Consider the following 19,868-nt stretch of genomic DNA (forward strand, 5'->3'; position numbering starts at 1 on the left):
GTAGAGTGCCCTAGGTCGGATTTCCAAAAAGTAGAACCCAAAGACATATTCTCGTGCAAGTGCTTCATTAATTAAGTGCTTCTAAAGGAAGCCAGCAAAGGGCATGTGAAGAATAATATCTGCCATGCAGACAGGGCAGGGAAGTTATCCCGTAGAGAAATCCCAGAAAATTGTCAACTAGGCTCACACATTCTTGAGCCCGGTGGGCTGTTCAGGAGGAAAGAGTATGAATTTCTGGTATTCTGTCTTTTCTTGTTGGGAGCAGATGGGGGTTACAAAAGCTTGAGGATGGTTATCTTGAAATAAACATCAGCTGCTAAAAGAAAAGGATAAATGGAGTGGGGTACTAGTGCAATGGCTTAGCTGGCCAATCTTCTGCCTGTATTTGGGCACTGATATGTGTGTTGGATATTCCACTTCTGGTCCAGCTCCCTGTTTATGACCTGGGAAAGCAACAGAGGATGGCCCAAACCCTTGGACTCCTGCATTCATGTGGGAGATCTTGAGGAGTCTCCTGGATCCTGGCTTTGTCTCTGGCCATTACAGCCATTTGGGGAATGAACCCACAGATGAAGGTATTTTCCCTCTCTGTCTCTCCTTCTCTCAGTGATTTTCCTTTCAAGTAAAAAATAAATTAAAAGGAAAAAAGGAAATTGAATTATGCGTGCATGTAAAACTGTTAAGAAGAGATGTAACCACCTGTCCAGCCAGATCTATTCCCAGTCCTGCTTCTCATGCTCACTGCTGGAACTTGAAGCCCATCAGGGAAGTGCCTAGTTTCCCTTCGGGGTCTACTCCCTACCCTGGATCTTGCACTGTCCAGGTGGTTTTGTAGTCTAGTTTGACAAGTTGCTCCCAGTTTCAGCACTGCCAGCTAATGCTGCAGGAAAGCCTGGCCAATCTGCTTTTTTTTTTTTTTTCTGAGTAGGTACTTAATTTTTTAAAAATTTTATTTTTTGCTGACAAACTGGACACTAGATCTAAAGAGATATTTCACCAAGGAAAACACACAAATAGCCAGCAATTATGTGGAAAAAATTGCTCCAATCAATAGTGTTTAGTAGGATTCAGATCAAAATTACAATCACATGTCACCCGGTTGTTATCAAAACAACAAAAGTATCACATGTTGGCAAAGTTGTGTAGAAAAGGGACCATTTACACACTGCTGATAGGCATTTGAATCAGTTAAGCTATTACAGAAAGCAGGACGTGCAAGCCTCAAAAATGAACAATGGGATACCATATGATTCAGGAATCTGAGTATATATCCCGACGGAATGAAATCCATCTAACCAGCAGCATCTGTAATCCCATGTTAACTGAAGCAGTGATGACGGCAGTCAAGGAATTAAAACAAACTAAGTGTACACGCACAGATGCATGGATAAAAAGCGTACAATATGTACACCATGAAATATTGCTCCTCCATAAGAAGAGTTAAATTTGGGCATTTGCAACAACATGGATGGAAGTGGAAGTCATTTTGTCAAGTGAAATAAACCAAACACAGGCAGGAAAGCAAGTTCCACATGATCTCAGTTCTGTGGGGACTCTATACAATGAAAGTGTCTCCTTAGAAGTGAAATGTTTACTAATGATCATCAGGAGTTTGTGAGGGAAGGGACATGGCAGAGAGAGGGAACAGTTGATTGATGGGTACTGGGTTATAGCTAGAAAGAGCAAGAAGTTCTGCCATTGTGTTGTAGAATAGGATGACTGCAGATAATGTTGACACGCAACATATTTCTCTGGAAAAAGAACAAGGCTTGGAAATAGGAGCCTGGATGTTTTGCCATTAAGGTATATTAAACCTTTGAGGATATATATGTATATATTTACCCTGTATGTATATTACAAAATGTAAGCACATATGGAAATACTGAAATATCGCATGGTATCTCATAAATACATTTTATGTGTGTTATTTTAAAAACTAAAAACAAATTAAAAATAAAGAAATGAAATATAAAACCAAGAATACAGTGCAGGGAAAAGCACCTGACAGATCTTCCAAGTTCGCTAGGGTTGGCGATTCAATAGAAAATACCATTTTGCCAAAGGTGGTTCATTCTGTTCTACATTTAACAAGTGACAAACTGTGGAGCTCTCGTAGGGGAGCTGCAGCTGGCATGTGTCCACAGGAATATGATTCATGATGGCCCAGCCATCAAATACCTCAACAATTGGTTCCCACAGCTCCTTGTGTCAAACTCCGTTTGCTGTCCTCACGAGCTTTTTTGGTTTTGTGTTGTTTTTTAACCTCTTTTTGACCGGCTTGTTGGGAAAAAGCTAGGGCATTTTGCCATGAGTGATGTACATGCTGACAAACCATTTGCATCTGAGCTCTTGACCATCCCCATACTCTGTGTTATTCCTCTCTGCTTTTCAATAGCACGTGGTCACGTGATTGTGGGCTTTCCCAGACCAAGACAGTAACAAGTCCTGGACGCTGCCCAGGTGCTATGATGCAAAGAACTTTAGGAAATGGAAAATATACCAGAAAGAAGTGAAAGCTGGTGAGAGGCGTGGGCTTTAGAACATCATACACGGCGGGGACAAAATGTGAAAGAAGGAAATGGCTTGGTATGAAATGACAGAGTGAGCCGTATCCAAAATTGTGAGGACCCGAATAGAATTTTAGCTGGACCACTACAACAGATCCTGAGGGGCCGGTCAGAGTTCAGAATTTTCTCAGGGGAAGCTGTGTAAGGACAGATGCACCTCAGCTGCTCCCCTCAGCAAGTGCCTCTGCCCCACCCCCTTGCCCAGGAGCTTTTGTTTCAGGGTTCCTCTGTATTTGGTTGGTCTCTGGTAATGAGTGTGATGCATCTTCTCTTTTTGCCTAAGGAGCGTGAAGCCAGTTTTCCAACGGAACATCCCCGTGACGCTGTCATATTCACTACCTACTTTCAGCTTCCCACCTCCACTTAATCTGATGCATGAGCCCACGTCACAGCCGACTTCATTTTTTTCCTGTAATACACAAATGGCGTTCAAATGTAATATGCAAATCACAAAGCCAAATGTTATTTTTATAACTGAAAGTGCAACAGCGCAAATTCATTATGGCGGAGTCTATGAATATTGTCCTGGCAAGCGTCTTGCTTTCCTAGCTCCATCAAGAACCTGCCTTCAGGATGGCTGCCAAGGAAACATGCTTTTCACAGTTCCCCTCGGCATAAAGGCATAACAGGAGGCACTGATGGCCCCCCAGGGAGAAATCACTTGGAGAGATTTCCCGTGAGAAGTGAGATCAGTAGTCAAAGGGCATGCAAGAAAGAATCATTTTTCTGGGACCCTACAGGAAAATGTAATTCTGTTTCAGTGTGGAGTACGGCAGCATGTGGATTAGTCATAACTCTATTGATTCACTGTGAGAAATTAGCAACCATCAGTAATGATTCAAGAACACAAAGTAAGCGGATATGACATGGTCATAAAAGTTATGCTCTGAAGTAGATATTTCAAGGTCAAATGAAAAGGCAGTGCAAATGGAGATACATAGCACACATGGAAAGTCAGAGGAGCCTATGTTTATTCCTAGCTGGAGGCAATCAATGAAGCCGTTGTGGAGGCTGTTTTTAGATACCACACTAGTAGACCTCGTACATGGAATTGCACAACAGACATGAGGGAATCGTGGTGTTTAATTTCCTGTGAGCAGAAGCACAGATCTGTGTGTGAGGGGGAGAGCAACTGTACATTTGTGGAGGGGAACAGTAAAAAAAAAAAAATGAGTTAAGTAGAGGTTAGGACAATACCATAAATCCCTTAAATTCCTGGGGAGGAGACTTGGTCTGTATTGATCGGCAGTTGGCAGTCATGGAGGTGTTTTGTTGATTGATTTTTTTATGATTTATTTTTTTTTATTGAATTTACAGAAAGAAGGAGAGACAGAGAGAAAGATCTTCTGTCCACTGGTTTACTCCTCAAATGGCCACAACCTAAAGCCAGGAGAAAGCAGCTTCTTCCAGGTCTCCCATGCAGGTGGAGAATCCCAAGGCTTCGGGCATCCTCCATTGCTTTCACAAGCCCCAAAACAGGGAACTGAATGGGAAGCAGAACAGCCAGGATAAGAACCGACATCCATGTGGGATCCTGGTACATTCAAATCAAGGATTTAGCCACAGAGCTATCGTGCTGTGCCCAGCCACTGAGGCTTGAAGACTGAGAGTGACTGTGAAAACCACGCTTCATGCCTTGGGACGCTGAGTTCTATAACCTGGTGGACAGGATAACTTGAAGAGTGAGAAGGACAAGGTAAGTGCTGACCAGATCACCAGGGGTTATTCTTTACCCTACTGTATTGAACTGCCTGAGGCCACTAAGTTATTGATAGAAAAGATTTTGAGATTTGAAGTCTGCATCAATTTGGCCTTTGGGGATAGCATTCCTGCTGGCAGAATTGTCAGGTGGCACAGAGTTCACACGGAGAGGAACAGGACACTCACACATATATGTCTACATATTGCTGCATCGGCCATCTGGACTTGATTGCAGGGGCTCAACCTGAGCCCAGTCCATTGTGTTCAAAAGACTCCACCTGTAAGTGTAAGGAAACTCTCTCTGCATCATTGATGCAAGAACATGAGGAGCACATCAGTGCACTCACACCATAGCAACGTCCAAGGAGGATTAGCATTGAGAAACTTCTCCTATAATTAAGCCACAGAGCCCAGAGCTGGCCAGATTCTTCACTGGATTAACGCTGAGGCTGAAAGTTGCAGAAGTAAATCCTGCCACAGGGTGTGTGGGTATGTGTTGGTGTAATCAAGGGATAACGAATAGTTTGTGTAGCATATCATCTTGCTAACATCATTTGTATTTTTAGTTTACAAAAATAGGCTATTTAATTGGAAAGGTGAAATAAAATTTTCACATGTGTCTCACATTCTTCCAGGCAAAGAGAAGATTAAACATCTAGAATGAAAACATTCTCTTGTAGTCCCGTGTTTCTTGCCATACTATTACAGCTAAATTATATGTGATCATCAAAAGATGAATTGATAAAGAATGGATGAGGGGGCTCTGCTTTTTAGTCACTGCATACTCCATCCTGAGTCTTAGAAACATTGACCTTGAACCTAGAAAAGCACTTTTTGTTCTTGCTTATCTCTCTCTCTCTTTTTTTTAAAGTCATGCTCTAGTTCCCATCATCGGGATTCAGATCAAGTCACAGATTTTAATATTATTTGTCTTTGACATGACACAATATCAATCTTACAGATTAGATTCTATTTTTTATCAAAAGAGTGAGCCAACTGAATCTCACAATGTTATCTGTTGCTAGGGAATGACTTCAAATCTGGTTCTGTCTGGTCCTGAGTTCTCAGGGTTTAGCCTGCCAGCTGGCCCCCGAGGTCACTGAGGGTGAGGTGACAGTGTTTTTTGGTGACAAGAACCACCAGAGACAGGCTGGTGAGAAATGTCTGTTTAATCAGCACAAGTTCAAGGTTTATAAAGGATAACACACAGGGAGGGTAGGAGGGCATTTTCAGGTAGTCCCTTCACCTAATAATGACACTGTGATTGGATAAAAGGCACGCCTAATCTTGTTGACCTTCCAATCACATCAGAGGTCACATTCTGTATGCAGGGTTGGAAGATACACCTTAGGCCAGGGTACACAAACTCTAGGTCATGCCCACCAGGTAGCGGGCAGAGACCCAGGGCCATAGCCCACACTGAGTCCTTTGTTCTTACTATAATATCACAGTGTAATGCTAGTATAATGGTGACTGTGCAGGGTTCCATAAAGGCACATTTTCTGTTCATATTTAAAAAATGATTTAATTGCCTTTTCAGGAATTTTGGAAGTTTTCACAGCCAAAGATCTGTTGGGAGTTCTACCTATCATTCCCAAATTCCATCAAATGGTGTCTGTTTTTATGACTCCATCAAGCAGTTTATGTTTGAAAAACATACCTAAGGTTATGTTTTTATATATTGTATTTCAATGTGTAGACCCATCATGTTTGAATACCTACTCTGAGTCTCTTACTCTGTTAGAAAGTTTGAGATACACCTGTATGTTCCATGTTCAATTTCACATTGTATTGACGAAATGATAGCACCAATCAAAAACCCTGTCCTATGTTTTGCTTGTGAGTTTTCCAAATACCCCCTCTCATGCCCATCTATCCTTAGTCAAGAAGTCCACTGTTCAGCAGCTAAATGAAAGAAAAGAAAAAAAGTGACATTAAAGGAAAAGAATGCTGCATCATTTAATAATGCCAAGTCACATCCCCTTGCTATGTAAGTAAGTAACATCTTCCAAAAAATAATTTCAGATCTAATTTAAAAATTCTGGTTGCATTAATAGTATAATTTTCAACCTAAAAAAATAATTTCAGTAATTCTGAGAGTGAATAGAGTGGTGCTTGAAAACATAATAGATTCAAATTATCTCAACCACACGCTACTGTGTGAACCCAAGCAGATTTCTTCATCTCTCTAATGATGAATTATGCTTAAGCATAAATATCAAGAAGGATATTTCATAAGAAGGCTAAGCTGCAGCAATGTTTCTAAGTCTACTATGAAATACAAGAAGTTTGTTCGCTTTATGTAAATGAAATAATAAAAAAGAAGCCTAACAAAAATTTAAAAAAAGAAAAAGGCCCAACAAAAAAAAGTCTTCAAAACTAAAAGTTGATGGATGTGAATAATGTGGCCAATTGTAAGCACTACACATAAGTTGTTGGTTATCTGTTAAATTTGACTGCTGGAGTTGTAGTATCATGGCTTAGCTTAAAATAATAGAAGATTTTAATTTCTAATTTGTTTAACTCTGGGGTTGAGTTATTTTGTTTAGACAACAGAGTTTTTTCTATATCCACAGGTTTAGAATGATTAAATGAGATGACATGTAAATAGACTAAGACTACTGGTTCCACTCGTCAATTCTGGCATTCATTGAATTAGAATCTTCACATGGAAGCAATTTCTTTCCAACTAGATTATTTTGCAGATTTGTGGTTCTGGTAAAATTATTGAAAATACTAGAATTGTCCATTAAATATAATCTGGTTTCTTCAAATACACTGATACTGATTCGTCTGAAAACTGAAAACTAAGCTTTCAATCCATCCAGAGTCACAGATAATGAGGCTTTGGCTGAGAGAAGGGGAATTTCTCCATCACTCAATGTCATCTTCTATTTCTTTTCTAAATGTTTTGTGATTTTCATCATAGGGGTCTTAATATGTTTTTGGTTCGTCTATTCCAAGATATATAGGATTCTTCTCCATTATTTTAAAAGAAACTGCTTATAAACTTTCTCAGTCATGGAATTATTTTTGTATACTAGAGGCTTCAATTTATCTCCATTGACTTTGCACTGCTGCTTGGCCACATTCTTAGTTGCAATAGTCTCTTGATTGAGACTTTTGGTTCTCCTATGTAAAGAATCAAATAATCTGTGAACAGGGATTATTTTAATTCCTCATTTTTAACTTGAATTTCTTCAATTTTTTTTTTCATACTGAATGGCTCTAGTGAGAACTTACACAATGTATTCAACTGCAGTGGTGAAAGTGGACATCCTGTCCAGTTCCAGTTCTTACTTGAAAAACTGCCAATCCGATGTTCAGTGTGATGTTGGCATTGAGCTTCTCCTATGTTTTTTAAAGGTTCTCTTTCTCTGTTATGTCTGCATTTGGCTTTGGTATTAAGCTAAACTTGGTTATTAAGCTTTGGTAGTAAGCTAAGGATTGGCACTCTTTCTGCTGCTTTGAATAGTTTGTGGAGAATCGGGGCAAATTTGTTTTAAAATGTTCGGTAGACTTCACCGGTGAAGTCATCTGGACCTGGGCTTTTCTTTTTCTGAGTACTTAATCACTGATTAATCTCCATCCTGGTTGAGTCTGTTTAGATTTTTAAATACCTCATGATTCATTTTTGTTGGACTGTGTGTGCCCACAAATATATTCATTTTTTTTCTAAGTCTTCTGATGTGTTGGTGTACAATTGCTTGTAATTGTTCCAGATATTCTATGTCTGTCCAAGGAATCTGTTATATTTCTATTTCTATTTTGATTCTATTGATGCATATCTTCTTTCTCTCTCTCTCTTTTTCTTTTTTGATTCATTGGGCTACTGCAGTGTCTTTTATTGATTTTCCCAAAGAATCAACTCTGATACATTGATCTTTTGTATAGTTTTTTTGGTCTCTATTTGGCTTATTTCCTCCCTTATTTTGATTATTTCTTTTCTTTTAAAGATGTATTTATTTTTGTTGGAAACTAGATTTACAGAGAGAAGATACAGAGAGAAAGATCCATCCATTCGTTCATTCCCCAAGTGGCTGCAATGGCCGGAACTGAGCTGATCCGAAGCCAGGGCCAGGAGCTTCCTCCCGGTCTCCCACACAAGTGTGGGGTCCCAAGGCTTTGGACTATCCTTCACCGCTCTTTCAGGCCACAAGCAGGGAGCTGGATGGAAAGTGGAGCAGCTAAGTCATGAACCAGTGTCCATATGGAATCCCAGTATGTGCAAGGTGAGGATTTAGCCACTGAGTCATCACACTGGCCCTGATTATTTGTTTTTTTCCTGCTGATCTTGGTAAGGCTTTGCTGCTGCTTTTCTAGTTCATTTAGATGTATGATTAGCCCCTTTGCTTGGTGCTTTTCTGATTGCTTGACATAATCATTGATTGAAATGAACTTTCTTCTTAACACTGCCTTGATTATGTCCCATAAGATTTGGTAAGTTCATGCTGATGTCTTCATTCATTTCAGGCAATTTTTCTAATTTCCCTTTGGATTTCTGCTATAACTCATTGTCCATTTAGCAATAAATTGTTCAGTCTCTAAGCATTTTCATTCTTCTGGGATCATTTGACTTGTTGGTTTCCACTTTCACTCTATAATGGTTTGAGAAGATGCATGGTATGATTTTGATTTTTTTTTTTAATTTGCTGACACTTGATGTGTTAACTATGACATGATCAACCATGGAGAATGCTCCATTTTCTTATAAAAATATATTGTGTGTCTGGAGGATAAAAGGTTCTGTAGATATCAATGACTTCTATTTGTTTGGTTGCCTGGATGAGCTTTGTTGTTTCCTTGCTGTGTTTCTGTCTCATTGATCTATCTGTTGAAGTTAGTAGCCTGTCTAGTTCCCCCAGTATTATTTATTGTTCACTCCCCAAATGGCAGCAATGACTGGGGCTTGCCAGAGCCATCTGTATCTCCCACAAAGACATGCAGACTCAAACAAATGGATCACCTTTATCTGCTTTTCCAGGTGTGTTAACAAAGAGCTAGACTGGAAGTGGAGTGCCTGGGGCTTAAACTTGCTTTCTGATATAGGATTCCACAATCGTAGGTGACAGCTAACCCTTTGCAACATCACAAAGGCCTTTAGTTTTTTGGTTTGTTTATTTGAGGGCTAGCAACATTTATTTAGTGCCAATGAGAATATATGATATCTGGGCCTTAGTTTCTGGCTTTGACTTTTTCCTCAACGAAAAGAGCTAGAGATCAAAGAGAAGAGACCCTGGCTTGAACAAGAAACAGAAAAAAATAATCCTTAAAAGCAAAATAATTGTAGAAATTCAGTAACAAATAGCCTCTGAAAATGATGCGATTGTGTCATAAGAACACATGAGTCAACTAAAAGAATTTTCATTGGCCAAAGTTGACACCGTTTGATCAACAAGTAAAGTAATTTGTATTATGATCTAAGGTATAATGTTAACTACCATGATCTGTGCTGATACTAAAACATGCAAAATAATAGAAAATTTCCCTTGCAGAATAATTCCAAATAATTCATATGGATATTCTGTCCCCAAGGAGGTGTCACACAGTTCCTTTTCTTACTGGAAAATCCAGAACAAGTGCTACCTAAAACAGGTGATGCAGCTAAACATCACCAAGGGCCAGTCATGTTGGTAGTCTGTGCTCTTGCTATGACAGAGGAGAATCTAAAACATCCATAGGTCCAGTCCAGTTACGCTGCTAACACCAGATCAATCTCAAATGTCAGGCATTCTACAAAACACCTGATCAATACTCTTCCTGACTTTCAAGGTCAACAACAACAACGAAAAAACCCAGCAAAAGTCTAAGAAACTGTCACAGCCAAGCAATGATTTAGGAAATGTGACAACTAAGGGTAGATCAATAACTTGGCTGGGATCTTGAAACATTAAAAGGGCTTAATGTAAGATCTAAGTAAACATGTATCAACAATGAACTACAGTTAATAAACCTGTGCCAGATTGGGTCCAATGTTCTACTCTAATGTAAAATGTTGGGGAAATAAATGTATTACAGAGGAATTAGCCACAGTATGTTCACAAGCTATGTCAACATAAAATAATTCTGAAAAATAGTATCTAAAATATAAATCAGTAATTTAAAAGTCCACTTTAATAAATCAGAATTGAAGTATTTTACAACTCAGAAAACTGTACTGTACAACTGCCTATTCATATGAAGAAGAGGGGGGAAAAAAACCCTAGAAGCTTATAGAACACCAAAGACAAAAAGAAATCTCAAGGATTGAAATCTCAAGGATTTCCTCTCTTCAAAAGACTTTCTTCTCATTAAATTGTTTAGTGACTCATAGGTCATATACTAGCATAATTTTCTTCAAGAAGATTCTTGATTTTTTCTTACATTTCTTCAGCAACACATTAGTCATTCAGTAGCATGCTATCTTAGTTCATGGTGTTGTTAATTTCTTTTTTCTTCCTGTTGTTGATTTTACTTTGTAGCTTTACATTTAATGGGATGTATAGTAACCATGAAATGGAGACTATCATATTGAATAGCATGTTATTTAACTTTATGGCGTTGTAAATTCCTGTTTTTCTTCCTGTTGTTGATTTTGTATTGTGGCTTTCATTTAAGTAACTGTGTAATGGAGACTATCATATCCAGACATGAGGATACAATGCAGTATGCATCTCTACTTCCAGACTAAAGATGGACTCCCAATGATAATGTTTACTATATCTTCACAATAGGATGCTGGACTCTCTGCCATTGTCCATGCCCGCAATGATGGACATATGACTGTGTATGAAAAACTATACTACAGTAATGATATTGGGAAATTCACTGAGGGGAGAGTTGTGGAGTGGATAAGGGAAATCCCAGGGCCTATAGAACTGTGTCATAGAATTATAATAATAATAAAAAAGTAAAATTAAAATAAAGTATGTGTAAGAAATAAAAAGAGAAGAAATCTAAGTGAATCCAAGACCTAGATGTGCAAAAGCAGATCTATAGGATCTTTTTTATCAAGAAATAAATTCAAACATCTTTACAACTCATAATATTATCCAAGCATGGTCCCTGAACCCAATTTGTTATGAATACTAACTTTCAGATTCCTCTCCAGCTATATTGAATCACAAAGCTCATACTCAGTGGACACACACCCTGTTTTTAATAGACCTTCCAGGTGGCTATGACTGGAATAGAATTGTATTGCATAAATAAAGGTAAACTATAAAAGGAAATGCTAGTAAAATGACTGCATCGATATTTAAAACATGAGATAGTTATCCAAACTTTGGTTGAGAAAATTTTAGATAACATAGTCTCAGGTGTAAGAATGTGGTATTTTTGGAGAACGTGTACTCAGCCTCCGTTAGCACATCTTGAAAATGGTGAGAGAGAGCTCATGCCAGCACTATGGACAGCAACTGAGCAGATGTTGTAAAGTTTATGAATACGCATTTTAGAGTGGAAGTAGCACTTCTTTATTTATAAGATTTATTCAGTGTTTTTATTTGAAAGGCAGACTTTCAGGGAGGTGGAGAAACACACACACACAGAGAAAGAGAGAGAGAGAGAGAGAAATAGAGAGAGAGAGCGTTTCCACCTGCTAGTTCCCACCTCCAAGGTCCAGATCCATCTTCCCCCACTTTCCCACACCATCAGCAGGGAGCTGGATTGGAAGTGGACCAGCCTGGACAGAACCTGTTCCTCAAATGGGATGCTGGCACTGTAGCAGAGGCTTAGTTTGTTGTGCCATGGTGCTGGCCCCTGAAAAATTCTTATGCAAGTGTATTCCATAAATTGCTTATAAAAACACTAATTTTTTAACAGGGATTCTGCTATTAAAGCAGGGGGAAATAATTCACTACTTCTCAGTTGTGATAGCTAAAATTGAGATAAAAATGAAACAGTTCTTGGGCCTGGTGCGATAGCGCAGTGGCTAAATCCTAAAGATGTATTTATTTTTATTGGAAAGGCAGATATACGGGGAGGAGGAGAAACAGAGAGAAAGATCTTCCATCTGATGGTTCACTCCCCAACTGGCCGCAATGGCCAGAGCTGAGCTGATCTGAAGTCAGGAGCCTCTTCTGGGTCTCCCACACAGGTGCATGGTCCGAAAGCTTTTGGCCATCCTCAAATGCTTTCTCAGGCCACAAGCAGGGAGCTGGATGGGAAGCAGGGCTGCCTGGATCAGAACCGGCAGCCATGTGGGATCCTGGTGAGTTCAAGGTGAGGACTTTAACCACTCTGCTATTGCATCAGGCTTGTCTTTTTATTAAGAGCTGCATTCTCTAAGAAATCTATATAAATAAGATGTTGGTTAGTTGAATGGATGATATCATCCTTCCATAGATAGGATAAAAGTTTTTTCTAAACTATATTCTCCGCAATTTCCTAGTGCTTATTATATTTTACATTCACTAAATCACATTTCATAGAGTTTTGCATTATCCTGCTCATTTTACTGAAGGGAAAACTGAGTCCTGTGGTGAATGGCTGCCGCATCTTCCCTACAGTGAAATAATTAAAGTTTTAAACGTTAAAGTCAGGCCTTTCCTTAAACTGCAGTACTTCTCCTTGCAATGAACATGAAATATAATGTCAATGCAATCCTGGCAAGTTCAATTACACAGTGTAGAGAAACTCCGGTCAGTTTTACATTTTCTTAAGACAAACATCTTATTTGGAAGTTGTCCAGAAAAGCTGAGAGAAAACTCCACACCAACAAAAAATAGGTTTCCTGGGAATCAGCAGCTTTCTGTCAACCAATCTCCTGAGACTGGACTAATAGTATCATTTTCCTGCGTAAGTTGTACTTCAAAGAGGAATTCCAGTTCCTGGCGGAAACCATCTTGGATGCTGCTCTTGGGGTGCGAATTCATTCACTTTCGATGAAGCCACAGTCTCAGTGAGAAGCAAAGCATTGATAAAGGAAGAATGTAGAAAGGGGAAGAAAGAGAATTCCAGAGCATCAATGCACAGTGGATTTTATTTCTCTGTATATGCTTTATCTATTAATTAAAAAAAAATGTGGGAGGATAAGTTTGATTCTCCAGGAGGGCGATCTGGACACTTGTTGAGCAAAGCGATTACAGGAAGTGAAGAAAGACATTTTAACTGTTCATGTCCCTGCCCCATCCCTCCAAAACTTAACTGAGATACACCTGTGGGCAGTTGGTGGGCCTCTGAGTCAGGAAGCGGAAGCAACCAGCACCCACATCCTGGCCACTGCTGTGTGCTTCTTCCACTGGGAGCAATGCTCCATGTACACCTGCTTGTTTTATTTTTGTCTCAGAAGTTGTAGGAAAAGGGCCTGGTTTCCTTCTCTGGGATATGTGAGACTTGTCTTAAAAGCTAGAAGAATGGGATCTCAGCGCCTGCAAGACAAACACTTTAAAGTCCTCACCTTGCACGTGCCGGGATCCCATGTGGGCGCCGGTTCTAATCTTGGTGACCCCACTTCCCACCCAGCTCCCTGCCTGTGGCCTGGGAAAGCATTCGAGGATGGCCCAAAGTCTTGGGACCCTGTACCCGCGTGGGAGACAGGAAGAGGCTCCGGACTCCTGGCTCCTGGCTTCAGATCGGCACAGCTCTGGCCGTTCCAGAGGTTTAGGGAATAAATCAGCAGACAGAAAATCTTCCTCTCTGTCTCTCCTCCTCTATGTATATCTGACTTTCCAATAAAAACAAAATGAATGTTGAAAAAAAAGCTAGAAAAATGAGGTAGTGTTTGGGAGACCGACAGACCCACTCTTGCCCAAGCAAGAGCCAGCACAGTGGACGGCGTATGCTTTGGTAGTCTTCAAGCCAAGGCTGTCAGTCTTGTAGAACACAGACAGGTTAAGACAGAGTCCGGGGGGCAGTAGGTGCTATCAGTTTTCCAGTATTGTCTGGCAGGAAGTCTGGAAGCAAGAGATCAGAAGGAACTGGTAACAGCTCTGGCATAGATACTGCATGGATGCATCAGAGGCTATGTGGGGATAATCCATATTTCATCGAACTTTGAACATGTGACATTTTAAGTAACTTGAAAAAATGGTAACCTCAATTTTAGATAAAGCCTTAGGAGATTTGGGAATGAACTGCTGTACGATATTATAAAAATGTACCCACATACTTCAACCTTGGTTAAATTTTTAATAGGCTTTTGAAATTCGATTTGGTGTTTTAAAGGCAATTTCTTTTATGCTGCTGATAATTAATAACTTTTTCATTGAGAGAAGTTGATGTGGCAGGCTGCATGAAGGTCTGGAAGGCACGCCACACAGTGTTTCCAGAAGCTAGGGGATCTCAATGCCAGCTTCTCCCCCACCAGGCGATGTTTTGGGCAGACGTGCAGTTGGAAGGTGAAGCAAGGTCATGTGAGTGTTGTCTGTCTCGCAGGCACTGCATTGTTGCAAAGCTTGCTCACTTGCTCTTCCCATCTGAAGTTCTGTCCCACTGAGCTCCAAGTCAGTCACCATGGGGTAGCCGGTGGAACCTGCTGCTTGAAGACGTACACATTTCGTCCTGGTCCTGAGAACACTTGGCTTAAAGTTCCTACATACTTTTAGCTTGAGGAGCATGATGCAGTACTTTTTCCACGTCCATCACCATGAAAACCACTTGCATTGTAGTTTTTTTAACCATGTTTACCTGATTCCCAACCCTTTACCAAACATCACATGATATTTTGCCTCCAGGCATTTTCCAATGATTGTTTTTCAACTCTTAAACCATCTTTCTTTCCAAATATCTCTTCCTTCCTCAGTCTTCTCTTTCGCAATTCACCACCAGTTCCAAAAAAAAAAAAAAAAAAAAAATTCTGGTAGAGCAGATACGTGACTTTTATAGAATGAGGTCCTGTGCTTCTCAGCATCAAGAGACACATTTAAACCACTCTTGCTGAAATCTTTTGAGGTGATGAGCTCCGAAACCAGTCATGTTGTTGGGTGTGACCAGGTGGTGCTCTGCTTAACCTCCCATCGCCAGACTCTCCATCTCCTCTGGGTGGGTTTAGAGAGAGCCGCATGCATGGACAATGATCATGAGACCTTGAGAAATGAGCTCTCCAAGTCCCTTTGTTCCCAGTGACCTGTGCTCCTTCAGCATGGTGCTTGAATCATCAGGTTGCACTATTAGCTGCCATTTGTTAATGAACAGGATGATAACATGTTCCAGATTGAGATTCTATCAGAATTACTATAGGTAAAGTTAATGGAGCTTTTGTATAGTCCCCCAGCTATACAAGAGCACATTTTGTTTCTCTCTCTCTCTGATTTTATCTTGACAGGCCTTTGTGTTATCTTGGCAGATAACTGAGGCAGGTCCCCTTTCCCTCATTCATTACCAAATGCACTGTGGCTTATTATCAGGATCAATTGAATGTTACCCGCTTTGTGATTTTTTTTTCTGATTTTCCTATTGAATTCTCCTTTTCTCTTCTGTGTGCTGATGTCACCCCACGCATAATTATGTCTGTCTTGAAAGCAGGACTCAGGCTTTGTTTTGTTCCTTTATTTCTGTCCTATTTTATAACCCTTTGGCACACAATATTTAACATGTGCGTATGAATCAGTGAATGAATAAATTAGTGGACACAGGATTAACTATCAAAGCATTTAGTAAAAGGATGTATGCATTCCTGAGCAAGAAAACACTTAGTCTCCATGCCTCCGTTAGGGTGGCACCGTTTACCACAGGGTCCTGAGTGATTCCTCATTGACCTTGCTGAACGTGTGTCCACAGCCTGGTAATTTCCACAGCTGGGGCCATGGCTCACAAATGACCACTGTCATGGGTGAGCAGAATATTAAGATGGCCTTTGCCGCTCCTGGATCGATTTGGACCTGTGCTTTGACTAGGTCATTTGGGACTGTAGGCTATTTGGGACTCTTGCCAATCTTTTAGGGCCATGCTCTTGCCACGGGCCTGCATGGAGTGGATGCTGTGCTTAATCTTCCTCATCTCCCAGCAGGATGAGAGGACTCATTTCCTTTGGTTCTAGGAATGCTGCCAAGAGATAATGCCTTGTGCAAAACCATTCCCTATTCACAGGGCAGCTTAGACCCACTGAACAGTGGAGGCTGACACAGAAAGATCCAGTTACCCTCCGCATTGGGAGCTGCCTCTGAAGCGCCATTCCAGCTGAAGAGTTCCTTCCACATCAGACAACACCTAGCTACTGTATCACAGCTCAGTATCCCTTTATTAAACCTGTTTCTTTCTCTTCTTTTCTGTTGTGTTGCTTCTAAGAGTATTTCCTAATAAGTTATCTCTGCTAATTTTTCATCTCTGGATCTACCTTGCTGGGAATGCATCTATTGGTGGGATCCTGTTTGTATAAAAGGGATGGATTCTGACTGTGCTAGAACAAGAAGACATGAATGGGAAGGATATTAGGATGGTGCTGTGTCTCCAACAGGCAGGATGCACTGGTCTGTGAACCCAGGCTTGTACTATTCACTATCATTTCCAGCGAACACCCTACAGCAATGTGTGTTTTTTGTGCTCCAAATTATGTGCCCTTAGATGTGTACACTGCCAAGCCAGAAGTAGGCCCCACTAGGGAAATACAGCATAATTTCCTCATGTTATAGTCTGTGGCTGTCAGTGAAGAACTTCAAGTTCTTTTTGCCTAGAGAAGAACGGAAGATGAGAGTTGCCAGTTTTGCATGGATAATGAATAAATACCCTAAGAATGGGGAATAAAGTTCTGCAAAATGGGAGCAAAGAAGAATGTAGTTCCTACATAAAGATGCACTTAGGCCCTTTGTACCTGCAACTCATTTTCATGGCCAAAGGCTCCTAGAGCAGCAATAACCTGGGGAGACTGTTGGAACTACAGACATGAGCTTTTCATGCATATGGGTAAGGGATCATGCTGCCAGGTAAATCCCAGAGATGGGGAGAATGGCTAGCTGAAGATTAAGGGAATGAGCAGCCAAGGAAGGACAATGTTAGGATTGACTGAGACCTTACAGCCAGTTATGGCACTAGAGATTATGCTGTATAAAGGAACCTTAGCAGGAGACACCTACGATGATCCTTCAGTGTCTGCTTCTGGAATATCTGAATAACTGAATCTGAATGTTGTAAGCAGTAAGTCCGAATGGGCCTCAAGTAGCTTAGAACTGAAGGACTCTCTGTCTTACCTGCTGTGAGGGATCCCAGAAGTCAGTTCTTAGCTGTTAGCTTGCTTTGGGTTGTGCCTCAACTGAAGACAGCAGCTTTCCCCGAGGTTACTGCACTTATTGAGGGGAGCCTCATGAGTGACTGAAGCCAAATTGTACAGTAGAGGGCCAGAGAGTACAGGCTCTGTCTTGGAAAACTACAGAAGGGCTAACCTATCCTTTTAATGTAAGCTGAGCTTGCTATGGAAACTGTATCAAAAAGTTTCTTGCTCTCTGCTTCATTCCAATTCCCTGCCTTTCCTTTCATATATACTCATAATTCTCAACCCTCAGTCATTTGGGTGATAAACCCTCGGCATAGCCATTGGAGCCATGAGTTTCAGAATCCATATCCTGGGGCTTGCATGGTGGTGTCGCATGCTGATTCTCTTCTTGTAGAACCAGCACCCCCTATAGGAGCCGGTTCTAGTCCTGACTGCTCCACTTCTGGTCCAGCACTCTACCGATGACCTTGGAAAATAGCAGAGACCCATGCACCCACATAGGAGACCCAAAAGAAGCTCCTGGCTCTCAGCTTTGAACCTGCTTGACTCTGGCCATCAGGGCCCTTTGGGGAATAAACAAGTGACTAGATCTCAGTCTTGTTACCTCTTTGTAACCATGACCCAAAAGAAATCAAGAATCGACTTCAAGGATAGTGACTGTATATACAGTGAACATTGATTTTCCCCTCAGAGGTTATAGAAATCCTGCTACCTGGGAAGATACTGGAAAAATGTTATCACTTGAAAGTTAGAGCAAGTATTCTTGACGAGGTAGCCATCTGTGGGACCTTCACCAATACACTCCTTAATGCATGGTAATTGCAGACTGAATGTCCTATACAGAGTACAAACATTGCTCCACATTGCAGACATTAAATTCCAAAGCTATAATTCAGCAAATTGACACATAGAGAAGTTTTATATGGGAATATATTACTTGGAATACTGGCAGTCAGAATGGGCGAAAACCAACAAGGTGGATGGAAGACAGGTTCTTGGACTCTGCAGAGAATTTCATAATTGATAGAGTCAGTTAGAAAAAAAAAATCATTATCAATCTAACTTGCTTTTTCTACTTCTGACTCCTGTCTCCTATTATTATTTTTGCTCAAACCTTGAAAAGAAAATACCCTGTTAAGGTCATCAGTCTTATCTTCCAAGCCAGGCCAGTATAAATCATCACGAATTCATTGTATTTCTATGGAGTTAAAGTTGACCTCACAGAATAAACATTTCAAATTTTTTCTTTGGACTGCATTAAAAAGTAAAATGGCTATACTTGTATTAGCAAATACAGACTTTGATGTATGAAAAATGAACAGAAATTAAAAAGTATACCACATAGCAAGCGAGCCAGTTCCCCCAAATCGTTATTTCTGGATAGGTGTGTGCCTTTGATATGACATGACACAAAAGATGATAGAATAAAAAGAACACATGAGCAGACTGGATTAAAATTATAATTGGAGACTTCATCGCTCCTAAACATTCAGTAGAAAAAGTAGGGATGTATAGCATCATGAATGAACTTGGATGTGATTGAGACTTAAAGAACATTTTACCCAACAGAAATGCAGTGACATTTTTACCAGGTTCAAAAAGTGTGTGTATGAAGAGTTTTCCCATCCAACATCCTAAAAGAAGCTTGAAGTAGTTTAGAAAACTGAAATCATACAGGTTGTGTTCTCTGTCTTTAATGAAACTCAACAACAACAACAAAAAAGTAGGTAATAGAAAAGCAAGTGAAAACAATCTCCAAATGCTCAAACATAAATTGCATACTTTCCTGTATGTCAAAGATGAAAGAGAAAGCCTCAGGAATATTAGAGAATGCTTTGACAGAACAAGATTGAAAATCTGAAATAGAAAAATGTATGGGGTGTGATTACAGCAGGGCTGAAGAGGGGAAATATTCTGTGTAGAGAACTGGGACAGAAGATCTGGAAGATTCCACACAGAGAAAAGCTAAAGAGATGCAAATCAGGGTTGCCTGTCAGGCCAATAAAGGCTGTGTGTATGTGTAAACTTGTTGCACTGTGGTTCTTAAAAAATGTTCAAGTTTTGCATGTTAATCCCAAATTTAAAAATAACATTTCAGAAGCCAATTTTTAAGCTTACTGAGATTCTGGTAAACTGGGCCACTTAAGCAACTATCTATTATCTTTTATCTGTGAAGACCAAGTTTGTGATATCAAATATTCACAGGTGACTTCTTTGGTAGAACTGAGGAAGATTTTGTGTTTCCACAGCATTTTCCTTGAAACTGTAGCTCTGTCCTGATTTCCCTCTTAGCAAGCGAAATATGACACAAGACAGAGTGGATTAAGCACTCACTCCAGACTCCCCTAATTAGTTTCATAAACACTGTATTTACAAATAAAGCCACATTCTTAAGTACTGGGGATTACAATTCCAACAAATAAATCTAGGGGAAAGGGGAAAGGCAAACAATTCAACTCATGGCAGTTTGT

Source organism: Ochotona curzoniae, unplaced genomic scaffold (assembly GCF_017591425.1).
Source record: "Ochotona curzoniae isolate NIBS_2020 unplaced genomic scaffold, NIBS_Ocur_1.0 contig_1302, whole genome shotgun sequence".
NCBI classification, from domain to species: Eukaryota; Metazoa; Chordata; class Mammalia; order Lagomorpha; family Ochotonidae; genus Ochotona; species Ochotona curzoniae.